General features: G+C 42.8%; 1 protein-coding gene across 1 annotated transcript in view; it reads right to left on the reverse strand.

Moving 5' to 3' along the window:
* Positions 1 to 489: 489 nt before the first annotated feature.
* PRELID2 (PRELI domain containing 2) overlaps positions 490 to 12260 on the reverse strand; it is a 65487-nt gene continuing 53716 nt past the window's right edge. The window contains exon 7 of the mRNA XM_081181048.1: positions 490 to 698. The gene's annotated coding sequence lies outside the window, so the exon portion shown is untranslated. The remainder of the gene's footprint in view (positions 699 to 12260) is intronic.

The raw sequence follows: 12260 nt of genomic DNA on the forward strand, positions 1-12260 counted from the left end.
CCTTGAAGAAAATGAACCTGTTTAGTCTGAGCTATGGTTGTAACAGGTTTTGCACTGACAAAAGTACTTAAGGAAAAAGGGCTTGAGAAAAGGTCCTTGTACAAACGAAAAAAACAACAACTGTGGGCAGGAAACAAATCTGTCAGAGACCCTTATCAGTTCAAGAAGGTACTTACATCTGGAATGCAACAAATCTGGGGTTCAAGATCAAGACCTGAAATAGAGAGTTAGCTTCACAACTTAGCTGATGGTATCCAGTGATAAACAGTAGTCCGTAAGGTTTTCAAGCAGCACCTTTGGGGATAAAAAGCAGGCAGGGAAAGGTGGTTTCAGGGTGTTTCAGATTAGGGCCCTGCAGCTGCCTTTTCTTGAGAATAAAAGTGCCTGTTTTAAGCACTAAAGAAAAAAAAGGGGGGGAGCACAAATAATGTAACATGAAGTTTGGCCCTTGGCTGTTTCTTGTGGTGTAACATCAAATTATACTCAGCATTTCAAATGACTAATTTTTATGTTAATTAACAGCATGCCACAAATTCCCTCATGCCTAATGGATGGGGATTGGAAAAAGCAGCCCTCAAGATATTACACATTACAGTCTTCGTTGTTTTTCACTGTGTTCTGAATAGCATATTCTTTGTTTTTGTTTTTTTAATGCCGATTTGTATGATTGAATTGATTGGAGACTGGCACTTTCAGTTCTGCAGATATAAAGAAAGGGGTTGTCAGTCGCCGGGGCAACAACAGCAATTTCTAAGTTGTCACTTTCGCTGGTTGCCTTGAATTTGTTCATTACTTTATTGCTTGAGACCACGTCAGTTGCAAATGCATTCACATCCTTTTTTACCTGGGTGTTGCTGTCCTTCAAACCACTTAATGACCAGCTGATCGTGATACTGTCTAGACTCTGAGCATAATAATCACAAAATGTGTATTGGTTGATTCTTTCATGGATATTTATTTTCCATATTGGTATGAAGTTACTCTTCCCCAGGGAAGGCCAGGGAAGGTCGAGAAATTCTTTTGTGTAGACCAGCTCTCAGAATGACTTACTTTTAAGCCTAATGATTTGCATCCAGTGCAAATTGATTACTTGGTATAGGATGCTTGTGAACTGGCATGTGGCCCATGAATAGATGCATTTCAATCAACACAAAGGTCAACAAAATAATTGCTTGCTTGGAAATCTAAGTCAAAGGCTCACAACAGATGCAGCTTGAAGTTACCGTATTTTTCGCTCTATAGGACGCACCAGATCACAAGACGCACCTAGTTTTTGGAGGAGGAAAACAAGAAAAAAAATATTCTGAATCCCAGAAGCCAGAACAGCAAGAGGGATCGCTGTGCAGAGAAAAGTGATCTCTCTTGCTGTTCTGGCTTCTGGGATAGCTGTGCAGCCTGCATTCGCTCCATAAGACGCACACACATTTCCCCTTACTTCTTAGGAGGGAAAAAGTGAGTCTTATAGAGCAAAAAATACGGTATGTGTCAAGGCACGGAGGAAGGTGACACAAGATAAGTCTGACGGAAATTGCCCTGCGACAAAACAATTTGAGGCTATGGGAAAGGGCCATGGCTCAGTAGGAGAACATCTGCTTTGCATACAGCTGGTCTCAGGTTCAGTCCCTGGAGAACTGCTTCCAGTCAGTGTAGGCAGTACTGAGCAAGAGAGATCAATAGTCTGACCCAGTATTATTATTATTATTATTATTATTATTATTATTATTATTATTATTATTTATATACCACTTTATACCCAGGGGTCTCAGGGCAATTCACAGAATAAAATCAGGACATAAAAACCACAAAATACCTAATAAAAATAAAAACAACAACCCAATAGCCCCCACCCCACAAAAAACCACATTTTAAAAGGGCATAGGATGTAGATTCGATCAACCAAGGCCTGGTGAAAAAGGAACGTTTTTGCCTGGTGCCTAAAGGTGCATGATGAAGGTGCCAGGTGAACTTCCCTGGGGAGAGCATTCCACAGATGGGGAGCCACTGCAGAGAAGGCCCGTTCTCGTGTTGCCACCCTCCGGACCTCTCAAGGAGGGGTGTAAAGTATATTCCTTTGTTCCTTTGGGTGTCCAGAGCAGCACTGTGCATGTCAAGAGGAGATATGTAGGAAAATGTGTCAATGAGCATCATAGCAGAGGAATTTCTTGCAGCCATAGATTTGTGCCGTTCATATTTTCTCATTCTAAATGCTACCCCTTGCTTCTGAAGTTCATTATTTGCACTAAATGTGGGAGAAATGCCCCAGGCCAAAATAAAATAAACTGGGGAGGGAGAGTGAAATGGTTTATTAGCACAGCATGTCTCTTCAATGAAGACAAACGTGGGCCTGGAAGTGGCTCATTTTGAGCACTCCGTGCACCACCATGCGCAGAATAAATATTCCATGTTTGGTAACAAACGATACCTCTGCATGATGCCTAGGCACAGACTGTTGATGATTGCTCTTGATTTCAGATTTCCACTCCCATGCTGTGCTTGTCAGGATGGTATGTTATAGACGGGCATTCACTTAAGGCTGCTTCAGACTGAGCATTTCAACTTCCCCACATGGAAAGCACTTCTTTGCAGGGAAAGGCATGAAAAGCACAAAGCAGCAATTGCTTGTGTGTCTTTTGGGTTGCGCTGAGCATTCAGCAGGAGAGATGCACGTAGACATCATTGCACATGAGCATCCACATGTCCTCTGTTTCAGGGGTAAAATTGGGGACAAATTGCATTTATTTGCTTTGAATGGCCGTCATAACATCCTCTTTTTTGCTCTTCAAAATATGGCAACTCTACACACATCTCTTCTGTGGTCTGCAACTCTGAAGCTGCTTACTCAATAGAAAAATTGTCACATGCACATATAAGCAAATTATCACATCACATTTGTATACCACTCTTCCGCCAAAGAACACCTGGCCAACATGTCCTCACATCAACTTCCCAAAGGTCATGTTGCAACCTTCAAAGATAAGCATGGGTTTCAATCCTGATTCCCACTCCTGTTTCCAAAACTGCATCCACCATACTACTCTGGCTGTCAAAGGAAGAGAAAGCTGATATATTGAGCCATCTGCCTTTGGATGATCTGCAAGCAGCCTAGAGAATCATTGCTGGTCCCATGAGGCTTCCAGGTGTGCTGCACCTGTGTGCTGAATGCTAGGAAAACTGTCTAGCTGGCAGTGCCCATAGTAACCAATTTGTCTCCACCTGGGTGCTGGGCAGATTGACTGGGTCATGCACAATTTAGCACTGGCTGCCAGTTTGCTTCTGAGCTCAAGTCAAGGTGCTAACCTTTAAAGCTCAAAATGGCTTGGAACCTGGCTATACTTTAAGGACCACCTCCTTCTGTATATTCTTCTCCACATGCTCCAATCGTCCTCTGAGGCCCTCCTCCATATCCCTCAATCTTGCAGGCTTGTAAACTAAAATAGCTTAAGAAAGTTCACAAAAGAAAAGGTTTCCCCTTCCCTGACCTCCTAGCAGACCCTGTGTCCTGTCCCACAATGTTCAAGAGGACCTCCTGACCTCCAGAGAGACTTGGGGGTGGGCAGTGATCGGGTAGCTGCAAGGGGAATAAGAGTATGGCACATTCCCTTCTGCAAACTTCCTTAAATTAACTTACTGTAGAGTCCAAGCCTACAGGTGTCAACATCTTGGTTGCTAGGTGGTAACTGCTAACCCACCTGGAAAATGGAATGACTCCTGTGACCTAGCCGATGGTTTGTGTAAAATAATGCAAGTTTTCACATCATGCATTCTTTCTCAAGCGTTGGTGTTCGGAGCAAAAATGAGAGGTGAAATTACACTTTGAAATATGTTCTTAAGAACTTATGCTGCATCCTCCATTGTTAATGGTGATGTAGCTCAGGGGTCAGCAAACTTTTTTAGCAGGGGGCCGGTCCACTGTCCCTCAGACCTTGTGAGGGGCTGGACTATATTTTTTTTGGTGGGGTAGATGAATGAATTCCTATGCCCCACAAATAACCCAGAGATGCATTTTAAATTAAAGCACACATTCTACTCATGTAAAAACACACTGGTTCCTGGACCATCCGTGGGCCAGATTTAGAAGGCGATTGGGCCGGATCCAGCCCCCAGGCCTTAGTTTGTCTACCCATGCTCTAGCTGAATCAAACATACACTTACCTAGCTGGCTATAAAGTGTGAGTGGTTGATTTGGGGTTCTTTAATCCTAAATGGAGCATGCAAGAGAAGGTAGTGCATCTGTCTCTCCCTCCCCTAAACCAGGGACCTCACTGTGCTCTGCTGTTTTGAGCCAACCCACCCCCACCCCTAGACCAGCTTCCCAGTTCTACAGGAACTAAACCGTGAACAATAAAATGCTTGCACACTCTCCAGAACAAAAGTTGATCGATAAAAATGTTCTTATGTATTTTGTGCACCTGACTTAGTTTGGCTATTTATAGAATCGTTCCAACAATAGAATGCCTAAAGCTCTTGATCAAAATCCCCACCCTAAAGAATAACATTCCTAGCAGGAATAACTTCAGGATATATATATTTTTTAAAAGCAGAAACTTCCAGCGTTGCAAGTATCTTGATAACAAACTTTGTTACTTGCCATGGTTGGTAGTTCTAGAAGGTACTGAAAGATTTGCCAAGGCCCTGCTCCTTTTATGTTTCTGTCGCAACAACGCCCATATACTAACTGCATTCACCAAGCACTGCTTATTTGCTGCAATTAACATCAATGAACTTTAAAGGAAGTTACGCAGTTATGTCAGGCTGCAGCCCTAAGACACACGAGAGAAAGCCCCACTGAATGCAACAGGACTTACTTCAAAATAAAGATGTATAGCAGGGATGAAGCCTCGGGGATAATGTGTCCTCCATTTGGCCTACTGATTGCTAGGAGTGACACAGATACCATAACTGAAGACCAATTGAACAGCTGTGAGCCAGACATTTGAAGAGACGAATGTCCAATTGTGTGGGAATTCTGGCTGCGGTCAATAAAAATAACTCCCTTCCCTCCCACCATATGGCTAGGCTCCGTCAAGGAGACCTTGATCAAAACCCAGTCTAGAAGAGTAGGCCAAAACCTAATCATAATTTTATAATGATTGAGCAGGAAGTAGAAAGGTTCGCTACTGCTGCTGTATTGGAGGATATAGAACAAGGGTTATTAATATGCACCGTCCAGATCAGTCCTGGAATCTCAATGCATCCCTGAAAAGAAGGCAAAAATAGACCTATGAAGGAATACTCAATCTATAGTGGTTTCTAGAGTGTCCCGGATATGTCCAATTCAGAACAAATTAGAGATAATGGTCGCTACACTCTAGCTCCTTAACCCCTTTGCGGTGACCCCATTTCTTATTCAGTGCAGAGAGCTGCCTCATATGATCTCAGTATAATAAAATACCCACAGCAAAAGGGCAATACCCCAAAGTCCACAAGAAACAATCAAATTCCTAAGAGTGTCCAAAGTTTAATTTAAAAAAGAATCCAGAGATCTTGAGATGTAATAAAATGCCTGGTTCCTTTAAGATTATTTATATTTTTCTAAAAAAAAATCTCCTCAATGTAAAAGCAAAATTTTCACATGCACTCTATGTGCTTTTTATAAGCTTTCAAAATTAATACCAAGAAAATAAATAAACAAACATAAAGTACACAGTGTTTCTCTGCTTTTAAAACAAGTATTTTTGAAGAACTGAACTGACACTTTTTGTTCACTGTCCTCTAGTTTTTACAAAAAAATACTTCACAATAACACAAAAGCATCTGTATGGTATTAATGGAATTGACTAATTCTCCTAAGTCCCCCCCCCCCCGTCTGTTCTGTTATCTTAGGATAAATTGTCATCTTAGAAACTAAAGAAGAAGAAAAAGCATTTTTAAAAAAGATGGGGGAAGTCTCTCAGCTTATTTTGGATCCAGCAGTTTGGATCAAGTAATGAGGCACAGAATCCCATTACGGAAACTGCCACCCACACCATGACAAGACTTACTATGAAAAGAGCAAGAGAGCAACAATAGGAGGAGCTGGCGCTGGCTGAAGATTAACTGAAGTGGCTGAATTTAAGCAGAGGGTGCTGTTAGGTGGGTGGCTAAATAAAAAAACCCCAAAAAGATGCCGAGGCCACACAAAAAATAGCAAAAAATCTGGGTGACAAATTTAAGCCAGTCATCATAGCTTGCATTCAATGAGACACACACTTGCAGGAATTATTATGACAATGGGAAAGTTTGGTGTTCGGGTGCTTATATGTCAAACTTAAGACTCCATTTCTTATCCAGTGTAGGGAACTGCTTCATATGATCTTGATATAATAAAATACCCACAGCAAAAGGGCAAACCCCAAAGACAGCAAGAAACAATCAAATTCCTAAGAGTGTACAAAGTTTAATTTAAAAACTGCTCTTTAGTGCTCAATCAGAGCAAATGACAGTTGGGTTTTCCATTCACTTCCTTGGATTTTGGTGAGCTCATTTTGAAGGAAGGCTATGTTTTAGTTCTCGTCCTAACTGGTCTTCCATCCTTGCAGGGGAGAATAGCTGTTGCATGCCTCACCAGGAAGTGGTCTGACCAAGGCAATGGAGTGACATCCATACACACTCCTATTTCCAGACCCCACCTCTCTCCGCCTAATTCAAGGGTATGCCCTGCTTTCTGCTTTGAACTGGTGATGATTTCAAACAGGTGCATGGTATCCATGGAAGCCATGAATTCCTGACCCAGACCTGACACATCCTCAGGATGGATGTTGCAGCCACTCAAAACCACTCCTGAGACCACCTCAATACAATACAATACAATACAATACAATACAATACAATACAATACAATACAATACAATACAATACAATACAATACAATACAATTACCTTTATTGGCATTATGAGTTAAAACATTTCAAAACACTGGGATAAATTTAAAAGGGACAGGAGTGAGGCTGTCGAGGGTCACAAGGTACTCAATTGTTCTGCTTCACCCTGTCTATTCCCTAGAGAGATGATTCATTAAGAAGCCTTTTGGGTAAGATGGAGATTGAAAAGGAAGCCACTGAGGCAGTAATGTCCTTGTCCTTATCCACTAGGAGGAACCTTGTTTGGCTTTCTCTTGGAGCTGTGGGTCGCAGGTCCAATATCTTGCTCAGCATCTGTTTGTGGAGTCTGCTGTGCAAAGGGCAGTGAGACCACTTCCGTCCGAGAGGCTGTTGAGCAGCTGAATGGGCAAGTACACCGACAGCATCCTGACCTGTCTCTTTAGCCCAACACCCAAACTAATGCAGAAAGTTAGTGTTTAATGGTTGAGGGGTGTGTGTTAAATGTCTAATAGTCAGACTAATAATAATATTATAATAATACTTTACTTGAATTATTGCTATGTCTTGTTTTCCCCCTGTCAATTACTGCTATTGGTTAATGCAAGAACAGACTATAGGCACTGTCATTTTAAACAGGATTGGTGGCTATTTACCAGATAACTAAAGACTCATTTGATTGAATGCATCATTGGATTCAGATACTGCATTGTTATTTTTTATTCCATAATGCTGTCATTTTTGTATGTTCCAACACTATTAGATTTCAATCATCCACTTTGCCCCTTTTAAGGTCATTGCTTTTATATTACCAGTCAGTTGTAAATCCACACATTCTTTTCGATCAGAAAGTAAATGAAATTGGGTCTCCTGGCTGTGCAGCCAGAGACTAATGTCTGCTGAAATGAATGATGAGACTCTGTTATCCTCTGGTGCTTCCACCTTTTCTCTACCTTCCTCTTCAAACTACTACAGGGAGCACATGAGAACATAAGAAAGGTCCTGCTGAGTCAGACCAATGACCCATCTAATCCTGCACCCAATCCTGAAGTCCTAGAAGGACTGATAAACATTTACAACTGCACGTGTAAATGTATGAGTTGTTCATCTTTAAGGGAGAGGATAATTCACAGTTGTGTGCTGTAGCTGCTGTCCCCCCCTTATTTTTTTGAATTTGCATTTCATTTATTTGTTAACATTCTTATATTACATTGGTAAACGTTGTCATATTACATTACAGGACCTACTATAATATAATTTCCAACATGTATACAAAAATTATATACAAATTTTTTTATACCTAGAAAGAAAATGAAACAAAAAAAAGAAAGAACAAAGAGAAAAAAACAAAAACAATTCCCCCCCCCCAAATCATATACATACCAACACACTAGACTTCCTGTCTTTCCCATTGTATATTCCTTTTTTACAAATGAATGTGCTCTTATTGTTGTATATTTCTTTACGTATTATCTAATACATTCCTATATCAATATGTGCTCTTAGTCTTATTTCTCAACTCAGTCTCACTCCAAAGTCAATCAAATGCTAGCATAGATAGCAAACCTTTACTGTATTTTTGAACATATGTTTTATATCTATTCCACTTTTCCATAAATTTTTGTTTTTAATTGCCTCTCAGGGTATTTGTTAACTGCGCCATTTCAGCAAATTCTTGTAGCTTGTAATGCCAGTCCGTTATTGTCGGGGCTTCTTCTTCCTTCCACCCCTTTGCCACCAAAGTCCGAGCTGCGGCCGTTGCATATAAGAATACCTCCCTAACGGCTTTCGGGATGTCCCTGCCAACAATGTTTAACAGAAATGCCTCTGGTCTTTTAAAAAAAGTTATTCCAAACATTTTTTTCAACTCCTCATAAATTAAGCCCCAGAACACTTTGATCTTCCTACATGTCCACCACATATGATACATGTCGCCATTACTCCCACCACACCTCCAACAAGTATTCGCTAAGTTTTTAAACATCTTCGATAGTCTTGAGGGGGTGAGATACCATCTGTGCTGCATCTTTAACATATTTTCTTTGATGTTATAACACGCCGTAAATTTCATATTTGTTTTCCAAACCTCTTCCCATTTGGCCATCATTATTTGACGCCCATCTAATCATTGTTGCCTTAACCTCCTCCTCCCTAACTTCCCATTCCAGGAGGAGTCAATATATTCTTGAAATTACCCTGATTTTATTATTTATTAATTCTGTTTCGAGTTTAGAGGGCTGATTATCAAATCCAATCTTTTTATCTTGTTTAAATATTTTGTATATTTGATGGTATTCCAACCAACCAGAAAGCTGGTCTTTTATCTCCTCATATTTTCTAAATTTAATTTGGCTGTCCTCTTCTAATGTTTCCAGCAGGATCAGACCATGATTTTTCTACCCTAACATTTCAACAGTGGCCAAGCAGATGCCTCTCAGACAGAGATGAGGAACCCCGTGGTCCTCCAGAGGCTGCCAGACTCCAACTCTCACTAGTCCCAGCAAGCATAGCCAATGGTCAGGGATGATGGGGGTTGTAGTTTAACAACATCTCGAAGCCACAGCTTCTGTGTTCCTGGTCTAGGAAGTTCACAAACAGGGCATGGCTATCCCTGTAGGTTGTCCCCTTGTGTAGCATCTCAAGACTTGTGGGGGCAATTTATCTGAACTTGTTCCTCTTCATAGGAGCCTACTGGATCAGGCCAGTGGCTCATCTAGTCCAGCATCCTATTCTCACAGGGGTCAACCAGTTGCCTATGAGAAGCCACAAACAGCACCCGAGAGCAACAGTATTCCTTTCTCCTGCAATGGGTATTCAGAAGGCTCCAAACAGTAGAGTGGTCTCTCCTAACTTCCCGTCTCTTATACAATTAAGGCAACAACTTGTTCCTAGAGACTACTACTGTCCGCAGGCTCCCATTAGTTCCCCTGATCACTAAAGAGAAGCAGGGGAACAGAGCCCAGAGCAGCAGGAGTCTCCCGCGACGTGTGGCATTTGTTCCATTAGCATGTCACTCTGTACTAATGCAGATGGACAAAGATCACCCGCCACTTCCAAAGGTTAAAAGCTTTTCCATTTCGAACTTTCTGCTGAATGTAATTTTGTCGAGATAAAGCAGCACCAGAACATAAAACCGTGCCCTTTATTCCTGTACATACATAATTCAAGGACACTAATGAGAACAGAGGAATGTGGCACTGTGACCGCATCGAGGGACTCTTCCAGGAGAGGGCTGCAGACAAAGCGCAAATGGCTGGCCCTTAATGGCTCCTCCTGCGTCGCTGCGATGTGGAAAAGGGTTCAGGGGTTCCAGTCCAATTGTCTTAGTCAAAAGGCTGCCTTTGGAAGGCTTCTTTGAAAAAAAAGAAAAGAAACAAAGGGGGAAGAGTAAAAAAGAGGAAGTGTTAATTGCAAACAAGAGAAGAAGAAGAGTTTGGATTTGATATCCCGCTTTATCACTACCCGAAGGAGTCTCAAAGCGGCTAACATTCTCCTTTCCCTTCCTCCTTCCTCCCCCACAACAAACACTCTGTAAGGTGAGTGGGGCTGAGAGACTTCAGAGAAGTGTGACTAGCCCAAGGTCACTCAGCAGCTGCATGTGGAGGAGCGGAGACGCGAACCCGGTTCCCCAGATTACAAATCTACTGCTCTTAACCACTACACCACACTGGCTCCTAACCACTGGCACCACACTGGGTAAACAAGACTGGCCGGTACACAAGTAAGGCCCATTCTATTATGATCTGTGTATCATGCAAGAAGGGTAAACTTTTTCTTAAAGGAATCTTTAGGAAATATCGATCTTATTGGGGGGGGTTAAGAACATAAGCTAGGTGTAGAGCAGTTGTAGGACATCAGCCTTGCATGGAGAAGGTCCCAGGTTCAATCCATAGCCTTACCAGGTAGGGCTGGGAGCAGGGCTGTCTTAAGCATATCTGGTGCCGTGGTGCAAAGATCCCTCCGGTGACCCCCCCCCCGGCAACTCAAAAACAAGGGAGGGGGCGGTGGAAAATGTCCTCTGCCTCCCCCACCGCCTGGATCCCCAGCGTGGTGGCAGCGATCAAGCAGGAAAACGTGTTGGCGGACATGCTCTCCGGCGTCGGGGCATCCAAGAAGGCAGCCCGGGAAGGCTGTGTGCCGTTTTTCACCAGGAAGCAGGAGGAGGACGGGAGCAGGGCTGTCTTTAGCAGATGCAGAGGCTTGGGAGGGAAGCTGCGCAGCTTCCATCCTAAGCCTCTTTTGGGATCGCTCTCCTGCTGCAGAGGCTTGGGAAGGAAGCTGCATGCCCGCCAGCCATATAGTTGGCCGGGCACAGCTGGCGGGCATGCAGAGAAAGGGGAGGCTGCTGGCACTCGCTAGGGCGCCCCTGAGAGGCCGGCGCCCTGGCGCAATGAACCACTAAGACCAATGGGAAAGATGGCTCTGGCTGGGAGAGATTCCTCCCTGAGACGCTGGGGAGCCACAGTCAGTCAGGTAAACCACAGATGGACCAATGAGTCTGACTCAGTATTAGGCAGCTTCCTATGTTCCCAATAAATACAGAAGACATAGTTACAGATAGGTAGCCGTGTTGGTCTGCCATAGTCAAAATAAAAAAATTCTTTCCAGTAGCACCTTAAAGACCAACTAAGTTAGTTCTTAGTATGAGCTTTCGTGTGCATGCAGTGTATCTGAAGAAGTGTGCATGCACACGAAAGCTCATACCAAGAACTAACTTAGTTGGTCTTTAAGGTGCTACTGGAAAGAAGACATAGTGTGTTAGTGTAGGAGTTTGTGCCAGCAGCACATGAAATAGACAGAGATTGTGAGAGGTTAGAGCAGGCTTCCTCAACCTCGGCCTTCCAGATATTTTTGGCCTACAACTACCATGATCCCTAGCTAGCAGGACCAGTGGTCAGGGATGATGGGAATTGTAGTCTCAAAACATCTGGAGGGCCAAGGTTGAGAGTCCAGAGCTTGCTTGGTTGCATTCAGTTGGCTCCAGTGTGGCTTGTTTACATGTGGGAGGGGGTGGATTGCTGGGTCAGGTTAGCCATATTAATTTGTATGCCGTTGTGGAAGATATGTCATTGCCTTGTTGTGCACAAAAGTGTCTCTCCCTACATGTAAACAAACTGTGAAAAGTGGAGATGTACTTTCCCCCATTTATTTGCTTGATTTATAGCACAAGAAAATATTTAATAAAAACCAATTTAAGTAAATACAGTCTGTTTGACTCCTGGAATGGTTTGAAAACCAAGGCGTGGTTTCCAACTGAGTGCAGTATGCCGCAGAAGGAGCGTTGTACATTCGACTTCCGAAAAACATTTGCAACCCAGAACATTCACTTCCAGGTTTGCGGCATTTGGGAGCCGATTTGTTTGTGAGCCAAGCTGTTCGACAACCAAGGTACCACTGTAAATTAATACAGAGGACAGAGCAGTACAGGTACAAAAACTAGCAAAGAGCTAGTATAGTGGCTAA

The sequence above is a fragment of the Podarcis bocagei genome (assembly GCF_964188305.1).
Source record: "Podarcis bocagei genome assembly, chromosome: 2".
Classification (NCBI taxonomy): Eukaryota; Metazoa; Chordata; class Lepidosauria; order Squamata; family Lacertidae; genus Podarcis; species Podarcis bocagei.